We start from the raw sequence: 26,185 nt of genomic DNA on the forward strand, positions 1-26,185 counted from the left end.
TTTGAACCTGTGTGAGAATAGGTTAGGATTTGCTTCTAAACAGCAGAAATGACTCCAGTTAGTGTAAACAGAAAAGATTTCATATGGGAAAGTCTGTGTTCAGAAAACCATGAGAAGGACTAGAAGAACAGGCTCTAGGCTGAGCTTCCCAGGGTGATCCCCAGACCGCCCGGGATCTAGCCCAACCAGGGAGGTGTTGCATCAGCTCCTTAAGCAGAGGCGCTGCCGCCTGCAACTGTATTAACTTTCTAGAAACCTCTCTAGACCAAGCTCACCAAGAGAAAGACCCAACAGAAACCAGTATGTTTAGGCCCCTGACCCAAGCTTGGAGAGGCCTCCTGCCCTCTAAGGCCTCGCTGTCCATGAGGAACACCAGCAGGGGAGCCAGGGGTAACACCAACCCCATCAACAAAGTCGCCGTGGTCACAGGCTCTACAACTGCATGAGAGAACGTTTGGGGGACCTGGGAATTGTGGGCATCTCTAGATTTTGTCAACCTCGTTGTCTTAATTCATCCCCACAGAGCAGAGCCTACCAGGTAGAAGTGGCGTAGTTTATTTGGGAATGTGACCCTAAGGAGAAAGAGGAGGGGAGCAGGAAAGGAGAGAAAGCCAGCATGGGCCGGTCATGGAGTTGGCTGCCACTACAGGCCACCAGGTGCTAGATTCTACAGGTCCTCCGGGCAACTTAGGAACTACATCTCAGAGCATCCATCAGGGAAAGTCAGGGGGACAGTTCAGCCATTCGTATCCTTCCTCCACTGATCGAGAGACGCCCTGGATGGAGTTAGACCCCATGCTTCCAAGTTGCATGCTTGTAGGTGCCCAGTGGTTTCACAGACTGGAGGCAACAAACTCTCAGGTTGCAGTTGTTTGAATAGAAAGTGAAGCTAAAATCTGATATACACAGGCAGGCTGTCCAACACACCCATGAAGGAAAGTGCCCTCTTGAGTCTCTCCGGTCCTCTGATCATCCGTGAGCAGGGCACAAGGTTAGCTGCTCCAGGATAGTAGGAAATTCACTTGGGGCCTTAAGGCTAGAAATGCAGCAAGAAAGGAAGGGCTCAGCCCTGGGCTGACTGTCACATCTTCTTCATCTCTCCTGCAGGATCAACTTCACCATCGCCCAGGGTCTGGCCCAGGATGGGGCCCACGTGGTGGTCAGCGGCAGGAAGCAGCAGAAGGTGAACTGGGCAGTGGCAGCACTGCAGAGGGAGGGGCTGGGCATGACAGGTACCTTGTGCCACACGGGGAAGGGCGAGGACTGGGAGGGGCTGGTGGCCACAGTGAGAGGCAGTCAAGGAGGTGGAGATGGAGTCACAGGGATACTACTGCTTATAACCATTCCTAGGGAAGGACATGACATGAATCAAATCAATTCCGTTTCATTTGGCTCCTGCCCAAGAGGTCCGCAGTCTGCCCCACAGATCTAGGCAGGAAGAGGAGATGCTGGTGTGCAAGAGAAGGTGTGCATGCTTAATTCTAGCATCAGTATTGGCAGTATGTACAGAGTGCTGTCCACTAGGGAAGCTCACTCAACCCTTGGTGTCTAGAGGTTTTATTGGGAGTCGGTCACAAAACACTCACATGATTGATCTTAGCTGCTCACCAGAGATCAAACTAATGTGGTGTGTCACCATGAAGGGATTTAGTGCTTTTCTAGATATGAAGACTAGGAGAAGGCAATGGCACCCCACTCCAGTACTCTTGCCTGGAAAATACCATGGATGGAGGAGCCTGGAAGGCTGCAGTCCATGGGGTCACTGAGAGTCGGACATGACTGAGCGACTTCACTTTCACTTTTCACCTTCATGCACTGGAGAAGGAAATGGCAACCCACTCCAGTGTTCTTGCCTGGAGAATCCCAGGGATGGGGGAGCCTGGTGGGCTGCCGTCTATGGGGTCACACAGAGTCAGACACGACTGAAGCGACTTAGCAGCTGCAGTAGCAGATATAAAGAGATGCAAGGATTGGAATCATGAAATCGGTTCCTAAAAGCATTAACTTCCTAAAGACTTGTTCCACCAGTTTCCCTGGAGCACAGAGTGCCTCACTCTCCACCCTGCACTCCCCTCAGCGGGTGTTGAAGGTCAGCAGCTGCAGCAGCACAGGGTTCAGTCTCTGCAGAGGCAGATGGCAAATGCCCTTGTTGTTGCTGTTCAGTCGCTGGGAAACGCTCTTGGCAAGAGCCAATTTGTAGTTGACAGGCAGTTTGTAGTTGACACTTTGAATTTGATTCCGAGATGGCTTCTCCAGACATCCTTAGCCTTCTCCCTTCATTCAACTAAGCAAACATTGTCAAACAACTTACTACATGGTGGTCATGGAACCACACAGCGCCTTAAGTCTCAAATATTTATGTGCGATCCGTACACAGGTGACCATTAAAGTTTTAAAAAATCAAGAAAGCTGAAACTCTGTACTGGAGAGGGAGACCGGTCTGGAGGGACATCTGAAAACTAAGTAGTTGAGACAGCTGTGGGGGCTGAAGACTCTGCATGAATATAACAGACACAGGCGTGGTGCTGACCATCCCATTTCCTCTCCTGCAGACATGGAAAGACTAGAGCTTCAGCCTCCCTGACGGCTAAATTGAAGCTACGTCATAATTTCTGCCTGTGCCTGGCTTTCTTAAGATTCCCCCAAGAACCTTGGCTCACCCTCTCTCCTGTTGGTATGATTGGAAGTAAAGAATTCTGAAATGCTGGCGTTGCCAGGTAGAAGCAGCCAGATTCCTTGAGTTTCTACTTGAAGAACAGCTGCCCAGGAGGGACACAGAGCCTGCACTCGACTGTGACACAAGCAATAAATTCTTCCTGGGTTAACCCACGGAGATTTGGGGGTTGCTTATTACCTAACCTAACAGCCCGCCCGATTACCATAAGTGAGTAGGGAGGGGGAGGGTCAGGCAGTCACTTTTCCCCATCACTAGTAGTAATCTCAAGCATAGACTCCCTGAAGCCCAGAAAAAGGAAGGAACTGGACTCCCTATGCAAGTCTGAGTCAGGGGCAAGAGCCTCTTCATAGCCTCTCGCCTTCCTGGAGACTATCTCTAAGATAGCCATGACTTCTCCTTCTGGCTAACTCCCTCCTACTCACAAAGGCTATGGCCTCCCCAGTTGACTTCCCAGAGAGTACCACCTGCCACCAACTTCAGGAGGAAGAACAGCTTTAGGGGACAAGCACGTGCAGAGACTGAGATGCCAGAATATGACAATGGACAGGTACCCACTGGGGCACTGGAGCAGTGGAGCCGGGAGGCTATTTCCAGAAGTCACCCAGGATATGAGTTGAGCAGATTTCTTTATTCCTCCTATTTAGAACCTACCCCAGTCCTTCCCAGGTCCATCCTAGCTATCCTGTGGCTTCATGCCCTGAGGGCACTGAAGCTATAAACAGGTTCTTGGATGCCCTTCTCCACCCCTGGACACTTGCCTCATTTTTCTCACTGCAGTGATGTTGTTTAGCAATGGCATATAAACTTTCTAAGCTGAAGGCAGTGTGGGGTCATTCGACCATCACATAGCAGCTTCTTGATAAATTCTTGTTGAATCATTAGGATAATTAAGGGAGCTTGGATCAGAGGCACACCCTTAGCATCTCCAAATCAGATGTGAAGAGAAACCAGTAGCCACACTAATCCCCAAACAGAAAACAGCCAATCCCACAGCAGAACCAGTGTTCCACCGTCAAATGCAGAGTCGTGAAGTTCTGGCTTAGAACTTAGAAGGAAGAACTCTTCCCTTCTCCAGCCCCATACACTGTCCAGTTACATTTCCTGTGTCTGAACCAAAATGCTGAGATACAGAATCACTAACCTTCCCTCAGGGCCCCTGAGGAATTAATACTCCCTGGGAAGGCTAGACATTCCCTGGGAGACAAAGAGAGAGAGAACCTGAGGGCACTGACCAAACCTAACAATTTTATCTCGAATCTAACTGGTTACCAGAAATGTAACAGGAACAATGGAGCAATTCCTCCCTTTGTGAATTATTGTTATACTAATAAAGGATATTAAACTGAATGAGGGCCTGGATTCAGACTCTGTAGATAAATGGTGCCCCACTAGCCCTCCCCTGATGTATTATCCACTAGGATATAGTACATGGTTCTTGGATGCTTGCAGGCATCCCAGCAGATCTCTCTTTGCTCCTACACATTTGCACAGAAGCAGAACTCCTAAGAGGAAGGAAGCTGAATCCCTTTGACAACCAAGGTTCCTACAGAATCTCTGAGGAGCTAGAGTGGCCCTGACCAAGACCAGCTGGCAGGTCCACTGATGTGGCCCCTGAAAGAGAATTGTGTAGGGAGAGAAGGAGGTAGACGCGGTGGAAAGAGGACTCAGCTGATGCCAGAAACTGCCCTGACCCTGTCAGCCCCAAATCAGGTTTTTGCCCCCCCACCAAGGGCTCAAGGCTGTTTTGAGCAGGTGTAACCCAGAGGAGAGGGCGTTATCTCTCCACACTACTCAACACACACACACACACACATTTTACACCCACCCATAACCCACTAGGAGGTGGCTGCTCTTACTGGGAAGGCGGGGGTGGTGGGTGAGGGCTGGAGAAGCTGCCACGTGATGACACACAAATGGACTCCACCAGGCTGCTTTGTCTGAAGTTTTAGAATCTAACTGACAAATATTTGCAGCCCAAAGACAGGAACAAAGTAGTAACCCACTCCCCAGTTCTTTTCCTGATTTCTGGATATTCTTAAACCTCATGCAATCATTTTGTTTTTAAAACAAAAAAATGTAAAGAATAAAATTTAAATAGCTTATAATACCACATCTCAGACATTTTCTACTAACCATTTACAAATGAAAGCAATATGATACCTGGATGTAAGTCAAATATTACAGAAAGGTATAAATTGCTTTTTAAAAACCTGCCATTTCACAGCCTGGATGGGAGGGGAGTTTGAAGGAGAATGGACACATATATACGTATGGCTGAGTCCTTTCACTGCTCACCTAAAACTGTCACAACTTTGTTAATTGGCTATGGTGGTGGTTTAGTCGTGTCTGACCCTTGGGACCCCATGGACTGTAGCCTGCCAGGCTCCTCTGTCCATGGGATTTCCCAGGCAAGAATACTGGAGTGGGTTGCCCTTTCCTCCTCCCCAGGAAGATCCTTCCTGACTCAGGGATTGAACCTGGGTCTCCTGCATTGCAGGCAGATTCTTTACCAACTGAGCCACTAGGGAAGTTGATGGCTATATGCCAATATAAAGTAAAAAGTATATTTGCTAGGTACCCCAATACAAAATAGTTTAAAAAAGTAAAATAAAAACCCTGCCATTTCATTCCCAAAAGGAGAATCACTCCAAACAGTGATGCCAGCTGGGTAGCCAGTAATCCAGTTCTAAAACCCTGTGCCATCATCTGCTTTTTTAGAACACCCTGGTGCCCACCATCCCTGCTTGAGTTTCCCAAGAAGCCAACTCTGAGACCGAGATTAACATGTAGGAGGTTTGCTGGGGAGTGCTTTTGATACCAACACCTGGGAAAGGGAAGAGAGGGGAGCAGGGTTGGGCAGAGGATAAGGTCTAGCTGAAGGCAGTCTCAGTGGAACATCTCAGTTGGTCCTGCAGGGAGCTGAGGATGGGATGACCCTTCAGAACTCCCCTGAGCTGGAGTGAGAGGCCTGGGCTCCATACCATTCATTCACCGACCACTGGACGTGGGTTGCCGGAATGGGGGGTTCTCTTTGGCTCTCTTCAGAAATCCCTGAAGGGTGTTGATTGCTGAGGACTTTCTGCCAGCTGCACTCCCAGAAGTTGAGATAATAAGTGTTCTTATCCTGAAGGGTAATTTTGGCAGCAAAGGTAAGCAACCACCACATAACCCAAGCTCTGGGACTAGTCTTACCTACTATATAAACTCTGAGGTACTCTTTGTCAATAGAAAAATGTCCCTGGGGATTATGTGCTCTGTCCTCTGCTCATTTCCAGGAACACAGAACCTTGACATCATGGAGCCTGTGCCCTCACCAGTCTCAGAATCTATTACAATAATTTCTTTATGGCTCAATCTTACGGCTGTTGGCAGGAGGCCTCAGTTACCCACAATATGGGCCTCTCCTTAGGTCTACCTCGCAACATGGTAGCTGGCTTTCCCCAGAGCAGGTGGTCCCAGAATGAGGGGGAAAACTCAATGTCATTCCAATCCCAATCTCAGACACCACAAATCACTACTTCTGCCACATTCTGTACTTTAAAAAGCAAGTCACTAAGTACCTCCTACACTTAAGGTGAGGAGAATTAGGCTTCACCTTTTGAAGAAGTAGTATCAAATAACTGTGGACATATTTACAAACCACAACATATATAGAGAAGGATATTTCCCAAATCAACAATGATAGATACTTCTGAGAAAGGGAGTAGATCAGAGGAGTCAGGTAAAATGAAGCTTTTGTCTTCTCTGTGTTTTAATAATAAGATTGCATTCTTGTCACACTCTTGTAATTGAAAATTAAATATTTTTGACTACTACACATATGGCAAGCAATGAAACCGGTAGGAAACCAGAAGCTCACCTGAGGGACAGACTGGGACTTACCACCCACCTCTGTCATGGTTTCTCCTGCCTGAACCCACCCAGGAGACCCAAGGGAGCAAGGAAGAAAATGAGGATAGCTAAGAGCTTCTCAGAGGAGCCATCATTTTCCTAGCACACAAACGAGGAATCAGATGACTGCACTTTACTGAGAAATGAAAGGTTGGGAAAAAACATTAGAACCATTAGTCTGTTTCCTCCATCCCCATTCTTCATCCATAATTTCATTTAATGCGGAAATCATCCTATCAGTTTTGATGGCTTGATTACAGACTTTGGATGGGGTGCAGACAACCCAGGGAAAGTGTCCAAGAGGGCCGAGCTGGGGGATTCGACACCCTGTGGCCCTCCTCAATCTGGACCCGCAGGTCCACTCCCATTCCTGTGTTCCACATAGACCTCTCATTCTTCAACAGCTAGGGCCAGCGCCAGCATCTCCGCGCAGTTAGGGGAGCCCTGTGGGAGAATCCGTCCCTGCCCCGGCAGAGAAAGCACAAAGCGGGTGGTTAGGGGCTATCCCCCGGGAACTGAGGGCCTCGGCGTTTTCTCCCTCCTGGGAGGCAAGGTGTCGCCACCCTTCCTGGGCCTTTGCTGACCCCTTCAGGCGAGGGAGGGAACTTCAGCTATGTCCACACAAGCACAACACTCCCACCTCTTCAGGCCCCAGAGCCCCCAGGCTCTGTCCCACATGGATAAAATCTTGCCCATCAGGGCATCAAGGAGGAATAAATAGGACCTTCTCTCCTTCTCTTCCTATAAATGAAAGTAAATGTGACTTATTCTACTCATTTTACAGATTAAGAACCCTTCTGTGGACCCCAAAGGCATTGCGAGAGACACCCAAGGTTCAACCACTAGCTATCTCTAATCTAGATTCACGGCTCGTTTTTGTCTTTTTTGTGTGTGACTTACTTTTGGAGGAGATCATCACTGGATAACTTCTGGTTTGGAAGACTTTGGGGATTTGAATTTGACATTTTTTAATTTTGCAGGATCCAACAATGGATGGGTTGGACTGTGAAGAAGGCTGAGCGCCGAAGAATTGATGGTTTTGGACTGTGGTCTTGGAGAAGACTCTTGAGAGTCCCTTGGACTGCAAGGAGATCCAACCAGTCCATTCTGAAGGAGATCAGCCCTGGGATTTCTTTGGAAGGAATGATGCTAAAGCTGAAACTCCAGTACTTTGGCCACCTCATGCGAAGAGTTGACTCACTGGAAAAGACTCTGATGCTGGGAGGGATTGGGGGCAGGAGGAGAAGGGGACGACAGAGAATGAGATGGCTGGATGGCATCACTGACTTGATGGATGTGAGTCTGAGTGAACCCTGGGAGTTGGTGATGGACAGGGAGGCCTGGCGTGCTGCGATTCATGGGGTCGCAAAGAGTCGGACACGACTGAGCGACTGAACTGAACTGAACTGAACAATGGATACTTCTGGCTTGAAGAGTCTCAGAAAGGGAGATTTGGAACACCCAGAGAGTAGCTACAAGGAAAGAGCCACCCATGGGAAGTGGAATGCAGGCATCCGTCTTGAGTTGGAAGGGAACATGTGGGTGTAATAAATATCTCCACCTCCCTCTGCGCCCTCCATCTCCATGATCTGCTGATGCCAACAGCAGCTGAACCCAACCAGAAGCCAGAACCCATCAAAGTATGTTCATGATGTCCATATGGGCCAGCCTCTCTGTCTGGGAGTGGATGGGTGGAAAGTGAGTCTGGAAGGGCAAAAAGAAGACACCCAGAGCAGGAGCCAACGGAGGAAAAGAGCTGAGCTGCTTTTTGCACCTGTCTCTATTAATGATGTGAACAAATTGAGAAAACAATCCATAGCGATTCAGGAGCACACCTGGGAAGGCAGTGGTTTGTGGGCCACGGGGCTGTGCACCAGAATTTTGATTACAGTTGGTCCACTTGGTTTTGAGATTTATTTTGAAGGAGTTATTAACTTGAGCTTTAAACACGAACAAGCGGAATGATTAATTCTAAAACTGCTGCTGTTGCAGATCTTATCCTGAGTGCATCCTCATTAAAAAGAGAAAAATTCTTCCAAGTCATGAAACACAGTACCAGTCGATTTGTGTGAATGTGGAATCAGGAAGCAAGTGTCTGTGTCAGGAAGGCTTGAGTGAGGACACCGGAGAAGTCCAATGGAAAAGACAAACGTCTTTAGACCTTAGAGGAGATGCAAAAGATTTAGGACAGGTCTTCCTAGCAGATGGTGATTCTTCCTCTTGGCCAGACGACCTGCCTATTTTGGGGTTAATCATCTCCATTTTACTCTTTTCAACATGAGGACTGTTGGTGAAAGAACAAGATGACTGAGAACTCAGTCATCTCTTTGATCTACTAGGAAAGCTGGAAACTTTCTCTGTATGCTTTTTTTTTTTAATTTCATACAACCCTAAACTTGATCTTCCATCTTCCCTAAATTCTATCTGTACTTTATTCTTTTGTGGACTCTTTTGGGTGTCCACAAACAAGTCCTTCATAATAAGATAGTTTGAGAACACTTTCTTATTTTAGGTGGGTAAACCAAGGTCTTTTTCTCATGATTTTAATAAAAACTGAGCGTATAAACACATCAGTGTCTAGTACAGATGACTTCAGCAGCCATTTTTCACAAAGAGGACATGGAAGGGAGAAATTTCGGGTGATTGTCAGCAATTTTAACATCTGGGTATACAGTCAAGTTTCCTTTAATTGGAGCCTTCGGGTGAGCTGGGTTTTTGTCTCTTTGCTCAGAACCTCTGAAGGGGAAAGTTAAGAAAAGTTGAGTGTATTGCTATTAATTGCTTCTTCCCATTCCTGCAGTCCAAGAATCTAATGAGGTAAAACTAATAGGAAAACGTTTGCTGTGCTTCCACATACTTTGATAGGTGGAAAGACAGTCAACACAAATTTTCTATTCATTTGCTCACAAATGTGAGCCAATTTGGAGGTAGACTAGAAAGGATCGTTAACTCTGAGGTCAGGAGTTTGGTGTTCTAATTCCACTGTTTTACTAACTAGCTGTGTGTGCTCAGGGAAATTTTACTTAATTTTCTATTTCTTACAGCTTTCCAGCAGAATGATCGGAACATAGCAATCAATCTACATTCAGGAAACTAAAATGTCAGGTCCTAGGAGCAAGGGAGGTGGGGTATGGTAGCTGAGGGTGGTCACAAGGACAGGGTCACACCACACAGGACCTCGGAGACCTGGTTAAGCATTTTACTCTTTATTCTAAGATCATCAAGAGGGCCCTGAAGGATTTCAAGCAGGGGCTGACATAACTACATACTGGCTTGAAAAGATCATCCTGGTTCCATTTTGAGAAATGTATCAGAATCCCCTATATAACATTTGAAGTTTGTTATGTCAAAACATGTTCACATTACATGTGTTCCTATGCTATGGTATAATAAAGAATGTGTCTGGTCTTTGTCCCTGATTCATGGCACAGAGCTTTTAAAACTCTTGGAATTCCCCAAGTGATAGAAGTATATTTGTTATTCCTGAGCCCCTGGGCCATACTTAAGTTTATATTAATAAGATCTATATCCCGATCTGCTCCCGACCTGTATCCTTTATAATAAAACTGTAATAAATAACTATAATAAAACTGTGCTTTCCTGACTCAGGGACTTCCTTGGTTGTCCAGTGGCTAGGACTCTGTGCTTCCAATGCAGGAGGCACAGGTTTGATCCCTGGTCAGGAAACTAAGATTCCATATGCTGTGTGATGAGGTCAAAAATAATAATAAGATGACTTGAAGTAAAGTGAAGTCGCTCAGTCGTGTCCGACTCTTTGCAACCCCATGGACTGTAGCCTACCAGGGTCTGCCGTCCATGGGATTTTCCAGACAAGAATACTGGAGTGGGCTGCCATTTCCTTCTCCAGGGGATCTTCCCAACCCAGGGATCGAAGCTGGGTCTCCTGCATTGCAGACAGACGCTTTACTGTCTGAGCCACGCTTCAGGATGGGCTGGCCACCGGAAAGACCAACCACCCGATCAGAACTTTAAATGATGTGTGACCAGTCTAGTCCTACTCCCACCATGGGGAGACCGGGACTGGAAACTGCATTTAGTCACCTGGTCAACGGTTTAATCAATCATATCCATGCAATGAAGCCCCAATAAAAACTGAACCCTGGAGCTCAGGGGAGCATCCTGGTTGGTGAACACATCAGTGTGCCAGAAGGGTGAGGCATCTGGTTCCCCGGACACAGCAGAGAAACTGTGTTCAGGACCCTCCCGAACCTCACCCCGTGTATCTTGTCATCTGGCTGCTCCTGATCTGTATCCTTTATAATAAAACTGTAATCATATCGTGCTTTCCTGAGTTCCATGAGTCATTCTAGAGAATTACCAAAACTGAGGAGAGTGTGGGAACCTCCTGGATTCGTAGCCAGCTGGTCAAAAGTGTGGGTGATTTAGGAACCCTCAAAGTGTGCCTTGCAACTGAAGTGAGGGCAGTCTTCCGGAGAACTGAGTTCCCACTGCGGGGGGGGGGCGCGGGGGGGGGGATCTGCACGAACTCCAGGGGGTTAGTGCCAGAATTGGGTTGCAGTTCACCGGGTGGTATCAGACCAGTGTAGGCTGAAACAGAATCCCAGGCTCTTTTGTTTTGCATGCTTGTGTGCTAAGTCACTTCAGTCATGTCCAACTCTTTGTGACCCCACGGACTGTAGCCCGTCAGGCTCCTCTGTCCATGGGATTCTCCAGGCGAGAATACTGGAGTGGGTTGCCATAGCCTCCTCTAGGAGATCTTCCGAACACAGGGATGGAACCTGCGTCTCTTATGTCTCCTGCATTGGCAGATGGGTTCTTTAGTCATTCTCAATAAATTTCAAGTCAAAAAACCTTTTGTCAAAAGGAGTTTTTAAAAAATTGTACCCAAACTAAGAAATGGACATGCTAATGCTAATGCTAAGTCACTTCAGTCATGTCCAACTCTGTTCGACCCAATAGACGGCAGCCCAACAGACTCCCCCGTCCCTGGGATTCTCCAGGCAAGAACACTGGAGTGGGTTGCCATTTCCTTCTCCAATGCATGAAAGTGAAAAGTGAAAGTAAAGTTGCTCAGTCGTGTCCGACCCTCAGCGACCCCATGGACTGCAGCACTCCAGGCTCCTCCATCCATGGGATTTTCCAGGCAAGAGTACTGGAGTGGGGTGCCATTACCTTCTCCGAAGAAATGGACATATTTGTCTGCATTGGAGAAAAACCACTGGCTTTGGGCAGCTCAAAATTCAAACCTGGTTACCTGGTGGCCCCCCTGAAGCTTCAGTGCCATTCATGCCTCTGGTTATTAGCCCTAATGTAACTTGGGAGTGAAATCTTGCTTTTCCATTACTGGCTATACTGCAGCCCCTGATATTTGCTTCTGAGATGTGTTACTTTCACTGGGCCTGGGAATCTGCATGTCTGTCATCTCCAGCCATGCTGTGTGGACTTCCTTCCCAACAAACAATGTGGGCTGGATATTTCGGTGACCTTTGAAATGAAACTTCAACCTTTCATAGTTGTTTAAACTAGTTGCTTACATAAGCATTGTTTGCCAACTCTAAAACCCCTCCATTTTCATACCCTTTCTGAACCAGCACACTCCTTGATTTCCCTGCAAATTAATAAATATTGAACTATGCTTGCAATCAATCTAAAATTTTATTGAATATCTTCTAGAAATGACTATAGTAAAATTTCAGGTTAATAGTGGGCAGGACAAATAAGTGTCTTCCGGAACACTGTCTTAACACGGCCTATTTCAGTCCAGACAGATCACAGGTTACACATTCAATATGCCCAAGCTAGGCACTGAATTGGAAAGGTCCTTTTTTTTTTTTTTGGACTGTGCTGCATGGCATGTGGGTCTCAGTTCCCCGATCAGGGATCAAACCCATGTCCTCTGCATTGCAAGTGGAGAGCCAGGGAAGTCCAAGATACTGGTATTACATGATTTAACGAATTCTGCCATTAAAGTTCTTTAGACCTTTTATGGACTTCCCTGGTGGACCAGTGGCTAAGATTCTGTGCTCCCAATGCAGAGGGCCCAGGTGGGATCCCTCGTCCGGGAACTAGATCCCACCTGCCACAACCAAGTGTTCACGTGCCATAGCTAAAGTTCCTGCCGGCCACAACCGAGACCCAGTGCAGCCAAATAAATAATTTTTTTAAGTTTTTAGGCCCTTTTAATTATTTGTATTATAAATTTGGTTATCAAGTTTTTCATAACTAGAGATAAAAACCCATTACAAATGATTCGCAAGAACAGCTCTCTTCTAAGATATCCACAGCATCAATGCTTCTGATCCCAGTAGCATAATAATAATTGTCCAGGAGGAAAATCCTCAATTGTCCATCACCTTTATCATAGATCGAGCTGGAAGAACTCCACCTGGCCACAGAGGAATTATGTTTTTTTTCTGCCTCCCATTATATTAAACGCCCTTTTACATTTTCCTCTTTGCCTTACCATCCTAGACATTCTAATCATTCCTCCCAGAAAAACACAGAAAAAATAAATTTTTTAATGTTTAGAAGTTGTTAAAAGGAAAGGGTTGACTGGCATTGTCCTTGTGCCACTGGCCGCAGAGCTCTTGATAGTTCAGTCTCTGGGCCTTATTCTGATTCATCTCGAGCTTCAACATCGCTGTCACTGCAGTCATCAGCCTAAGGCTGGCTTTGCAAGAATCACCTAGAACCACAGGGTAGAGAAGGAGCTGGTGGATCCTGCCCTCAGCTTCCTGTGTCACCTTCTTTATTTCATGCCACCAAGACAAAGCTTAATTACAGGTTCTTACCCTTTCCAGCTGAGCTATTTAAAATCCTAAAAGATGATGCCGTTAGAGTGCTGCATTCAACATGTCAGGAAATTTAGAAAACTCAGCAGGGGCCACAAGACTGGAAAAGGTCAGTTTTCATTCTAATCCCAAAGAAGGGAAATGCCAAAGAATGCTCAAACTACCATGCAATTGTGCTCATTTCATATGCTAGTAAGGTTATGCTCAAAATCCTTCAAGCTAGGCTTTCAGCTGGGAAAGACTGAAAGCAAATGGAGAAGGAGGCAGCAGAGGATGAGATGGTTAGAAAACATCACCTGGACATGAACCTGAGCAAACTCTGGAATATAGTGAAGGACAGAGGAGCCTGGCCTTCTGCAGTACATAGGGTTGCAGAGTAGGACATGATTTAGCAACGGAACAACCAATCTTAGTCCACTTTATCAAGACTTCCAGGGAATCATTAGAAATATGTCATTACTAATTGTTCCTGAGTATATAAGACAAGGATAACATTCTCTATTTTGGAGGAGTAGAAGGAAGAAAGTATATGGCATATAATATATGTCAGTTCAGTTCAGTCACTCAGTCGTGTTCACCTCTTTGTGACCCCATGGACTGCAGCACGCCAGGCTTCCCTGTCCATCACCAACTCCTAGAGCTTGCTCAAATTCGTGTCCATATATATATATATACATATATACAGTTATATATGTGCGTATGAGAGGTGAAAGACCTCACATGGGCTCAGTGCGTGTGTGCTCAGTCATGTCCGACTCTTTGTGGCCCCATGGACTGTAGCCTGCCAGGCTCCCTTGTCCATGGAATTTTCCAGGCAAGAATACTGGAGTAGGTTGCCATTTCCTACTCTAGGGGGTCTTCCCAACCCAGGAATGGAACCCACACCTCTGTGTCTCCTGCATTGGCAGGTGGATTCTTTACCACTGGTGCCACCTGGGAAGCCCATTGCACAGAATAATACCAAGATCTTATGAAATGGTTTGAATATATCAGCATACCCATCACAATCAAGTCCTGTACTGGAGTAGGTAGCCATTTCCCTTCTCCAGGGGATCTTTCCAACCCAGGGATTGAACCAGGGTCTCCCTCATTGCAGGCAGATTCTTTACCATCTGAGCCACCAGGGAAGCCCCTACCTGTGTGCGTATTATCTATATATAGATACACAAATATACACACACATACATATTTTGGCTCTTTTTGTTTGTACGTGATTTCTATACCTTCTTACATAATTTTTCCAAAATATTTTCCCTTAGAGTATTCAGAGGTATTTTCAGGTAGTAGTTACCAGAAAAAAGAAAATCAGAGTGCTTTAATAAGCTTTTAAGGTTTTCATCAAAAATAAGTATCTTTTTAAATATAACTGGTCCTTGTAATTGTAGAAATGTAGTCATATTAGACCCAGTAATGTAATTGATGAGATGTTTTTGATCTCCAATAATTGGAACAACTACAAAGCCAACTAAGATATTTAAGTGTTATTTTCATTCCCAAAGAAAAGAAAGGGGAATGAAAAAAAGATAAAACCTTCTTGGTCACAGCTAGAACCCAGAGGACTATTTCACCTGTCTCTTGGCATGAATTTTACCTCAAACGCACACATACAAAAATCTACTTCAAACAAACATCTACCATTAGCTCAAACCTGATCAATAAAGTCAGCAGAAGCAGGGCCCTCTTCATGCCATTAGAAAGAAAATATACCCGCATTATTCAGGAGATCTGAAGAGAAAGAGATCCAAAAAAAAACCTTCCCCTTGAAAATAGTAAGAAAAGTAAATAGTCGTCTTTTAGATTCTGTGAATGGGGTGATTTGGCTGAAACTTATTATACAGGTCTTCAAAAGATCCTTGTGCTGCTTTAGTTTTTAACCATTTTTTAATTTAGCTATAGTTAATTTACAATGTGTTAGTTTTGGGTATACAGAAAATGACTCAGATATATATATACAGCTTCTTTTCCACTATTGGTTATTACTACATATTGAGTATACTTCCTGTGCTGTACACTAGGTCCTTGTTTTTATCTAGCTTATATATAGTAGTGTATCTGTGTTAATCCCAAACTCCTAATTTGCCTCTTCCCTGCCTGCTATCCCCTTTGGTAACCATGTTTGTTTTCTATGTCTGTGAGTCTATTTCTGTTTTGTTAACAAGTCCATTTACATCATTTTTTAAATTCCACATGTAAGTGATATCATATATTTGTCTTTGTCTGATTAACTTCACTTAATATTTCATTTCACTTATTATACAGGGTCTTCAGAATATCCTTGTTCTGCTTTAGATTTAACTCCAGGGCTTTGTTCATTCTGATAGTGGGATAACACATGTGTTATGAGATGAAACAGAAAATTCTCTTCTGCTAGCTGAAATGGACTTACTCTCTTCAAGTCACAGGACAGGGTTTGTCCTCTTAGCTACAGAAATCATTTATTTCTTCAGGATCTGAACTAAGACAGCACAGCTGTTCTGTGAAGGGCTCAGGATACACACCAGCTGGTGTCCCTTGGTGTGAGTGGGACTCACAGGAGCAGGATCAGCGGGGCCCGGGGTCCCTCCCGTGTCCTGTAGAGAGATGTGCTGGGGCCCAGTGAAAGACATGTGCTGAGAAGAGCCCCAGAGGGCTTGACCCACCCCTGGTATCCCTCTGTTTTATGAGAGGTGTATAAAAGCATCCTCACATGAGGGATTAAACATTTTATTTATGCACACCAAACATTTTCTTTATGCACACCAGGGCCTTCCCTCCCTGGTGGCTCAGATGGTAAAGAATCTGCCTATAATGCAGGAGATTCAGGGTTTGATCCCTGGGTTGGGAAGATCCCCTGGAGAAGGGAATGGCTACCCACTCCAATATTCTTGCCTGGGGAATTCCATGGACAGAGGAGCCTGGCGGGCCGCAGTCCATGGGGTTGAAAAGAGTCAGACACGAATGAGCGACTTTCACATGCACACCAAGCAGTTCTCATCGTAGGCGCCCACTGTCTAGGAGGATTCTCTGATGCCTCGGTTTCCAGATCCTGGAAACTTCAAGTCCCCAGGGGGACATTGAGTCTGAGAGCTGGCTCACTGCCAGGCAACTTAGAGAGACAGGAGCCCAGTGTCAGAGTCACTCACTAGACAGTGCTGCTTGTCTCCACAACACACAGCAGTACATAGCTGCACATACACACCTCCACAACATACACATGTCTACTGCTGCTGGGGAGAGATAGCTGCACATACACACCTACACAATATACACAAGTCTACTGTTGCTGGGGAGAGGTGGGAGTAATTAGTAGACTTTATTTTTTTAAGCAGGTTTTTAGTTTCAGGCAATGATGGTGTGTCAATGTACAACAGGTGCATCGGTTGCAACTATATCAGGTCTCTGTGTTTAAGGCAAACTTACATTAGAAGCAGTCCCAGGCTAGTTGGAATAAGGTGACTGGTTGGATTTCTAAGACCTTATAGAGCTTATGAGTCTGTTGCATCCCACATGAAGGGCAGTTTGGCAAGGTCAAGAACGAACTGTCTCTGTCTCTCTCTCATTCTTGATGTTAGAGTTCCACATCCACCAAGCTCTTTTTTTGTTACTAGAAAAGACAATAATCTTTCTAATTTTCATTCTTTTAAAAGTACCTTCTCTTTCTGCTTGTTATCAAACATGTATTTTCCTTATTGTTTAAATGTGTGTAAGAGGGGACTAGGAGAGGCGTTGGGACGCTATTACCGGGTTGGGCGGGCTGGGCTGGGGAGGGGTTTGAGGGTGAGTCCTGGGTCCCCCGCCCGCTGAGGAGACGGATGAGGATGGGCTTCCTCTCATGGGCTCAGGCATAGGCCTGACTAAGGTGCCAGCTATTCAACAGAAAAGAACGGTGGCATTTCTAAGTGAGTTTGCCATGCACACTGTACAGTTCCTCAACCGCTTTTCTAGTTTGTGATAAGAAACTAGCAGACCTTTCTCTTCGTATCCAGCAGACTGAAACAACTCTCAATATTTTAGATGCAAAGTTATCATCTATCCCAGGCCTAGATGATGTCACACTTGAAGCATCTCCTGTAAATGTCACTAGGATCACAAATGGAACACATTCTGAAGCCACTTGAGAGCAATCACAGCAGAACAGTTTGCAGGACTCTGGACCACAGCAAAGTGAAGTAACACCAGAAAATCTCTTAACTGTAGCCAAGGATCCAGGATATGCCAGATATCTCAAAATGCTTCAAGTGGGTGTTCCAGTGATGGCGATAAGAAACAAAATGGTATCGGAAGGACTAGACCCAGATTTTCCTGAAAGGCCAGATGATCCAGTGCCTGATGGTGAAGGTGAAAAAAACACAGAAGAAAGTTCAGATGGCGAGTCTTCTTTTAGTGACTAAGCTTAATTTTCCTAACAATTACATGTACGTGTGTTAGTGCACCTTTACATTCTACAGCAGAGAGAGCCTGAACTATAATTCTTAGTTATAAAAACATCAAGTGGCTACAGATCTGCCACCAAGCTTCCTCTCTGTTAAAAAAAATAATAATAAAGCATTTATTTAAAAAAATATGTGTAAGACCCTCCCACTTTGGCGAGCAAGACCTGGACTTAAGCTTGGACTCTTCACTCACTAGTTCTAACTTACGAGGGATAGAACTAGTTTATCCCTAGTAAGTTACTTAGACTCTCAGAGGTTATTTTCTATCAGTAAAATGAGAGATTGATGATATCTGTCCACCTCATATAGTTATTGGGAAGATCAAAAGGAAAGATGCATGAACATAATTAACAAAATGAGGAATAAAAACCGTCTGGTCATTGCACAGAACTGTTTTATAAACAGAAGTCACTCTTCAAATGTTCATACATGTTCTACTAGCCCATATGACTCCTCTCTATTTCAAATCTAATCTCTTATTGGTTCTGGAAAAATGTATTATTGCTTCTTTAATTATTGATTTCTTGCCTTTGATTTTGATTGCTTATTCAGGAGACCTAAGTATTCAGAAATTGCAATACTGAACTCTATTCCCCAGATCTGCCTTCTTGAAATGTTTCATTTCTCAGTTTCTTAAAATTCTGGATATATTGCTCAGGTTGTCTTCTTATTTAAGTGCCATTTCTGCTGTGTGCAGCTGAAACAATATTTTTAGTCTGTCTTTCACAATGATTGTTACTTTCATTCTTTTTCGTTCTGACCTTCACTCACTTGAGAGGAAGAACAGTCCATTTCATTTCTTTGAAAAGAGGCTCCAACCAGTTTCTGAATTCTCTGTGTGGTTCCCCACGGTTGCTCTTTTTCAGGATTAATTAAAATAAAGTTTTCTGTACACTCTTTGGTCTTTTTGGAGTGATAAAATCTTTTTCAGGGAGCCCACATTAATTTTTCCTGTTTAATACATGCTCCCTTAAGTTATCTTAGTGACTGATCTCTGCTCTACTGCTGAAAATTCTTTAGTAAAATTTCTGATTGATTTTGATAGAATCTGTGATTAAGAGTTTGATTGGATTTCTGCTTACTCAACCATCTTCCTGGATGATTTTCCTACCATGTCAGATCTTTCTTCCTTCTGGTTCAACAGTCTGGAAAACTTCAACAACAAAGGATGGGATTAAAACCAGAGAGCCAAGCATTTTCAATAGAAAACTGGAAAATGCTTTTTGGTTCTGCTGTCAAGACTCAGGCGAACCTAGGAAGGGGAGTGCAAGGGTAGAATGTTGAAATAAAATCTTGCCACAAACACCTTAATAAGGCTACTAATTAACCTCATTCCTTAAGTTTCCGAGCCTTCCAGGCATCTTGCAAGTAGCAAAGGTTGCATTGATTTCCTTAGCTATAAATGAAGGAGTACTAAATTGTTTCCAAGGTCTTTTTCCAGCTCTGAATTTCTACATTAAATAATACTTAAGCTACAGGTTCATACGCATTGGTGACCAGAATTATCCCCACTTCCTGATACCCTACCTTCAAAATGTACACGTGTCTGTGCACATGTGCTCACACACACACACACAGGCCTATTTTGATTTCCCCATTTGTAAATTTTTAAAATCAACTCTTAGTAAATGTAACATGAAGCAGTGAAAGGGGGAAATAAGAGAACTGAATAGGAAATTCCTCCCTCTGGAATCAGGGCAGCCTCTGCACCCCCAGATCTACCTCAACACTGGAGGTACCCTAGAATAGACCCCACAGGCAGCCAAGGCCTGGATGGGCCACCAAGTCTCAGCCCAGTCTGGACTCTGCAAGGGGAGGCCCTGCAGCCCTCTGGTGGACACACTGTGGAACTGCAGCCTTCTCTGTATTTTTAAAAAAGCTCCAGTGACCTGAAACCCTAACCAAGGGCCTCCTAAGGGACAGGCTAGGTCTTTGCTTCGAAAATGGTGCCTTGTGTCATTTTGAGGCACATTATCCCCACAGCTGTTAGATATGAGGCTTAAGAAAACTCAAGGATGGATTTCAAACGGTACTGTTAAATGACCTACATCTTTACTAGTATTTTGGGTTCTCCCAGCTGAAGAAACAAATTTTAATTCAAGTGTTTCAGGCAAAGCCTCCAGCCTCAGAGCTCTTGTCTGTCCTCTGAATTTCAAGTACTCTTAATTTGCATTGTCCAAACCCACGTCTCAAGAAGATATCTGTGGTAACTAGTAGCAGAAAACTGAGGGGTGAAATTGTTTTGACAGGCTCTGAATGGGAGAGTTGTGACAACTTTAAATTATTGTTCAGCCAGTGCTTAATGCATATCTATTTGTGTATTCATTCATGTAAGCTACAAATATTCATTAGCTCATGCTGCATCAGTCATTGCCTGTTTGCTCTCAGGCTTCTTTCTCATCCTTCTCTTAAAAACTATTTCCTGCTTATCTTTGCCAACTATCTTCCAGTAAGAAGGGCCAGTGGGAGGCGCTAGCAAGAGACTGGAGACTGAGAAGTAAGGAGAAGCCAGATTCTTTTTGTTGACCATCTCTCTCTGTTTTGAGCATCATTTTCCCATAGTGGTTCCCGTTCCCCATCAGCCAGCCCTTCCCCCCAGGGTCCTTGCCAGTCCCAACCATGGGACAGCCTCAGCCTCTGATTCTGGTGACACCATCCCTCTCCTGTGTGCTTCAAGCCCTCGTGGTGGTAGCATTCAGCTTCTCATCTCTGTGCACTTCCTGTGTAATCAGTTCCCTGTTTCAAATTCCCTCTTTGAAATTCCCTCTTTGAAATGCCTGGGATGATTCTGCTGTACTTGGTAATAAGGATATTGCAGTGGGCAACACCGGCTCCATTCCAGATAGCATGGAGCACACAGTCTATTGGGGAAAACCAACATGAAACAATCAGTAGCATGATAAACATTTCAAAAGAGAAGTATATAAGAACATACATCAGAGGGACCTAACCTAGAATAAGAATAAATTTTGTAGTTCCATAGGCAACACTAGAAACCCTAAGTCAATGGGTCCTTACCCAATGACACAGTCCCACGAGAGATGGTTGCAGCACAGCAAGTTTTAATGCTACCTTTCTCCCTTCCTGGATCCAGCAGGGAAGAAAAGGGTCCCTCACCAAAGAGGGACGTCAAAGGTTTCAAGGAGGATTCAGTGCATAGTAGTGGCAAAGAAGCAGAGATGGAGTAATTCTGACACTCTGCAGGGGTCCAAGAAAATTAGGTTCTGCCTGGTCCAGGCAAGGGAGAAACTAGAATCGTGGAGGAATGTATCCTCCCCCTGGCAACCACCAAAACACCAAAGTCAGGCAATGTCCAGGCCAAGCCCGACTTAGAGAAAATGCCTTCCCAAAGATTTAAACGCTAACATTTCAGTATTTCCTGAGCCTCCTCCCACCCCATCACTGCCCCCAGCAGTCCAGTCGATTGCTGTGCTCTTTTGTCCTAACAGGTTTCTACCTGTGCCTTGATGGGCTCGGGGCATTCTTATCCTCTCTATATACTCCTCCATCCTGAAGAATTCCAGAATTACTCAACACTTTGACTTTTGACTTCTCTTGCCAAATCATAAGAGGTCTAGATTAATGCATCAGACGTGGGAGGCAAACTCTCTTCATTTGTGCCACTTAAATCACTGTTGACCAGATCTAAAGTGTGTTTTTAAATGGAGGTTTCTAATTCCACACTGTAGAGGAAAATCATCACTGAAATGCACGGCCATTCAGGGCCACTGTGCCTTGCAAGGGCTCCCCATATGGAAGGAGGGAGAGAGCAAAGTAGGAGGATCTGTGTCCTCCTCCAGCTCACTGCCTACCCTAGATCAATACTGGAACTTGCACTCATGCTAAGTCGCTTCAGTCGTGTCCAGCTCTTTGTGACCCCATGGACTGTAGCCCGCCAGGCTCCTCTCTCCATGGGATTCTCCAGGCAAGAATACTGGAGTGGGTTGCTGTGCTCGCTTCCAGGGGTTCCTCTCAACCCAGGGATTGAACCCATGTCTCTTATGTCTCCTACACTAGCAGGCAGGTTCTTTACCATTTGAACCACCTGGGAAGCCCAACTAGAAAGCATATCTAAAAATGTTATGACTCAGCATACTACCACCCGCCTGTCTCTCCTTAAACTTCAATTATACTTAGACTACACCACCAAAACTCATGACTCTGGGAGCCATTGTGGGTCGGTTATGGCATCTGAGGCAGGCCAAGAAAAGGAGGGAGCTCAGGTGTTGCTTGAGTCACTGGGTCATGGGCCTGGAGCAGCCCTTCTCAATCTGGGTGAGAGAACTAAGCCCTAAGGCATCTATTATATGCAATGAATTATCTTGTATCTGTTATGCTTCCAGAATGGAACTAGCTATGTGCCATCCTTGGGAGACCAGAGAAAATAATCACTCTAATAATGTTCTATAGACTTTCATTCTCTCTAGAACTCCTGTTGAGAAAGGCTGATAACCAATAACAAAAGCTGGTCCCAGTAATGCTTTCGTCTCTCTCTTGGATTCGTCTGGTTCACAGAGTTACATGTGAATGATCCCATCCAGGGGAATTCCCTGGCCATCCAGTGGTTAAGACTCAGCACTCACTGCTGGGTTCCTGGGTTCAATCCCTGGCATAGAACTAAGATTCCACAAGCCACAGGGCGCAGCCAAAATACAATGATTCCACCACAAACATTACTGTGAGTTGCGGAGGGATGTGTTTAAGAATATGGTTACAGGGAACTTCCAGTAGTTAAGGATTTGCCTTGCAATGCAGGGGACACGGGTTTGATCCCTGGTCAGGGCACTGAGATCCCACATGCCCCAGGTCAGTTGAGCCCCTGCACTCTGGAGCCCACATGCCACAACGAGAGATGCTACAATGAAGACCCAGTGCAGTCAAATAAATAAAGAAATATTTTAAAATGTAAACATCATGAAGCCTATACCTAAATTAAAAAAAAAAAAAAGCATAAAAAGCACAGTGAGAGAACACGACAAAGCAACCAGAGGAGCTCCCAAGAAGTCCACACCCGGGTCTCCTAATGGCCTTTTATCTTCCCTCTGACCATTCAACCAGCCAAACCCATCCAATTTTAACAGAAGATGAGCGAAGAATTAAATCTATTTTCACCTCTGAGCAGGATCCCCTTTGCCTGATCCATTTTCTGGAATTATCTCCACACAAACCCCTATCCTCAGCACTGAGCCCAGTGAGAAGATGGGGACTAAGTCCCATGATGTATGAAGGGAGTGGGGCACGGAGGGAAGATGCCTATCACCTGCCTTGGGTCTCCAAGGTTCCACCACCTGGAATGGGGAGAGCCTCCCTCTGGGGGAGATGCAATGGGAAAGGTGGGAAGGAGATACAGATAAATAACACTTAGCTGAGCACTTTTTAAACTGTTGTTTTCTGTTTCATTGACATGTCCAATCTCTGCAGCTAGGCTGTAAATTCCTTGAGTGCAAGGACTAAGTTTACGCTGTAAATCTTTAATCTCCTACAGCGTTCAGCCCAGTGCTTCTCCTGCAGATGCTTCATCAGCATACTGTTGATTAATTAGCATCTGCTTTGGGGGAAAAAAAAAAAGGTGCATCCTTGAAACAATTACAGTGTAAGGTTTATTCAAAAGTATTGGATGAATATGATAAGGTTTAAAACATTGAATACTTGTGCGCTATGAGCCAAGGATCTCCCCACATCACCCCACACTGGGTCTCATAGGAGCCACCCACCCCACCCTGGACATCAGACAGAGAAGCCTGCATAGGGAGAAGCTCATCACAGCTGAAATTGAGCAGAGCTTCCCTTGCAGACAGAGCCCAAGACTTCTTTCTCATGTAACTTTCTAGGATTAGCGGGCCACACAGAAACAGGACAAAACTGACCCCATCCCACCCCATCTTCCTTCCACTTCTGCTCTGCTACCGAGAGTCGAAGGTTGCTCTCACCCACCCCCATGTGGACACCCCTTTGTTTCTGGACTTCAAAGTCTCACCAACAGTTCAAGCTTGCTACTCTCAGGAATCAGTGTGTACCGCCTGCACCCCCCACCGCACCCCCACCAACCCCCCTCAACACACACACACCCTGGGACTCAGCTCAGCCTCTGAATGAGGCAGGGGAGTGGCACTCCTAAGTCTGTGAGATCTGACTGCCCACTTCAGGCTGAGTCCCAGTGGGCCCTGAGCCCCATGTGACTGTCAAATTGATCAGCCAGAAGCTTGGACAGTCAACACTTCACAGTGGGAGGGGGAATCAGGTAATGACTCTCAGACCCCAAATTCACATGAAGTTGATTTAGTCTCAAGCCAGTGGACTCAGTTTGGGTGGGGAACAGGCAAATGATGAGAAAACAAGCCAGTGTGAGAAAAGGTTGTCTGCGATCTTACCTCCTTCCTGGAGTAACAGTCAGAAGGCAGTGGAGTGACTGGAATCAGGAGAGATCGGAGGACCCTCCAGCCAGACCTTGACCATGCTGGTGAGCACCCACTCCCCACCCTGCAGCACACCTCTGGGTGACCAGAATGTCACGTCTGCCAGAAAGCATGGCTCTTCCCTGGAACAACACTAGAGACCCTATGAATTCTTAACTCACTATGTCTCTATCCTAATGAGCTACCCTTGATGAGCCAAGGTCACCTTCCTTTTTCCTTAATCATTCCACTAGATTATCCACATATCCTCATTATTTTCTAAACATGGAACCAATCTTAAATCATTTGTACTGGCAAATAGAATCTTCAGCTGGTACCATCAGGCAGGGCTCCCAAGATTTTCCTGGGAAGATGGGTGTTTTGCTCTCACCTCTGCATTGCCTTCCAGAATTCATCACCACCGTATTTTGGGGACTGGGGCTCTCTGCCTTCCACTCATGGCCTCCAGTGAATTCTGGCAGCCAGGCTTGCCCCAGGTTCCTGCAGATTTGACCAACAGCCTTGCCTGACCACTTGGCTAGGTCTCATTTGTTGTTTCTGAGCGTGTGATGTGTTCTCTGCCCTTCCTTTAGCTGCACTGACTTTGTGGGTAAATGTAGAGCATTTCTGAACACCCCGCTTTTCCCCATCCAAGCCAAGCCTAGAACCAGAGCTCTGGGGTGGCCACCCTGCCATGTACGTGGTCAGGCACACCATCTGGCTCTGCTACAAGACAAACTTGTTCTTCCTGCTTCTGCCAGTTGGCAAAAAATTAATAATCAATCATCATGACCTTTATATCACATTTATCAACCTTAGCAAAGGGAAATCTGGACTTTGAAAGCTGTTTGGCAAGCTTGACTTCCCAGAGAAGTTCAAAGAACAGCCTAGCCAATTGTTTCATAGTTGATGGCATTCTCTAGACCCATGACTAAAGCATTTTTTATTCAGTACATTTTAAGTCGCTGTACTCAAACAGGCATTAAGATCTGGAATCTAATGTGCAGTTCCGATCCTGGGGTGTCCAGGAAAATTTCCAGCTCAGTGAGCCCCACAGAAATAGAGAGATAGTATAATGTGGTAAAGGACATTGGCTTTCACACTTTCTAGCTCCATGGTAGTTGATGCATGTTAAATGGCAACACAGATAGATAGACAGACCGACAGATACACACACACACACACACACACATACACACTTCCACATAAGTGAAACAAAAGTTTCTTGAGGGACTTCCTTGGTAATTCAGTAAAGAGTTCAACTCTTAACACCTAAGAATTAGCATGAAAAAGTGTTAGTCACTCAGTCATGTCCGACTCTATGCGACCCCATGGATGTAGGTTGGCAGGCTCCTCTATCCAAGAAGTTCTCCAGTTAGGAATATTGGGATTGGTTGCCATTCCCCTCTCCAGGGGATCTTCCCTACCCAGGGATCGAACCTGGGTGTCCTGCATTTCAGGCAGATTCTTTACCATCTGAGCCACCCAGAAGATTAAGAATTAGCATGCCACAACTAAAAAAAAAAAAGTTCCTTCATGCCACAACTAAAGATCCCGTGTGCCACAACTAAGACCCTGCGCAGCCAAATAAATACATGGTTTTTTTCTAAGTTTCTTGAAACAATACTGCCTTAGAGGAAGATGCATGTGAAAGTAATTTACTAGGAAATGTTTCCAGGGGAAAGAGTTAGAGGAATGAGGAAGCTGGACCAGGAAGGGGCCAAGTAAAGGGTGCTACATCAAGCCAAGTCACACAGAGTGTAATTTTGACTCATTCCCTCAGGGGACTTCAGGGAGCACTGTGGGTCACACCTCAAAATCATTCCAATGATAGGGCAATAGAGCTGCGTACATCCCAGTGCCAGCATTATCGCTAACCAAGGGCCACTCACATTGGAATTCAGTTGGTGCACACAGAGAGGGTAAGGGGACTGACACTAACATGATATTGTAAGTCAGCTACACTTCCACAAAATTCTTTTTAAAGATTCTCTCTGGGAATTCCCTGGTGGTCCAGTAGTTAGGACTCTGTGCTTC

At 45.3% G+C, this 26,185-nt stretch overlaps 1 long non-coding RNA gene and 1 pseudogene across 2 annotated transcripts in view; one reads left to right on the forward strand and one right to left on the reverse strand.

The window, feature by feature from the left end:
* The window catches only part of LOC147365154 (uncharacterized), a 108,574-nt gene extending 83,713 nt beyond the window's left edge, over positions 1-24,861 (reverse strand). The window contains exon 1 of one of the 2 annotated variants that reach the window (XR_015135188.1): positions 24,540-24,861. This is a non-coding gene — a long non-coding RNA (uncharacterized LOC147365154). Of the gene's footprint in view, positions 1-24,124 lie in introns of both variants that reach the window. The other variant, XR_015135189.1, reaches the window with a different exon arrangement.
* Positions 628-17,753, forward strand: LOC147365157 (WASH complex subunit 3 pseudogene; annotated as a pseudogene).
* Positions 24,862-26,185: the final 1,324 nt, after the last annotated feature.

This window comes from Bos grunniens, chromosome 10 (genome assembly GCF_055505025.1).
Source record: "Bos grunniens cultivar Pamir isolate PY7600 chromosome 10, Bosgru_T2T1.0, whole genome shotgun sequence".
In the NCBI taxonomy this organism is placed as follows: domain Eukaryota; kingdom Metazoa; phylum Chordata; class Mammalia; order Artiodactyla; family Bovidae; genus Bos; species Bos grunniens.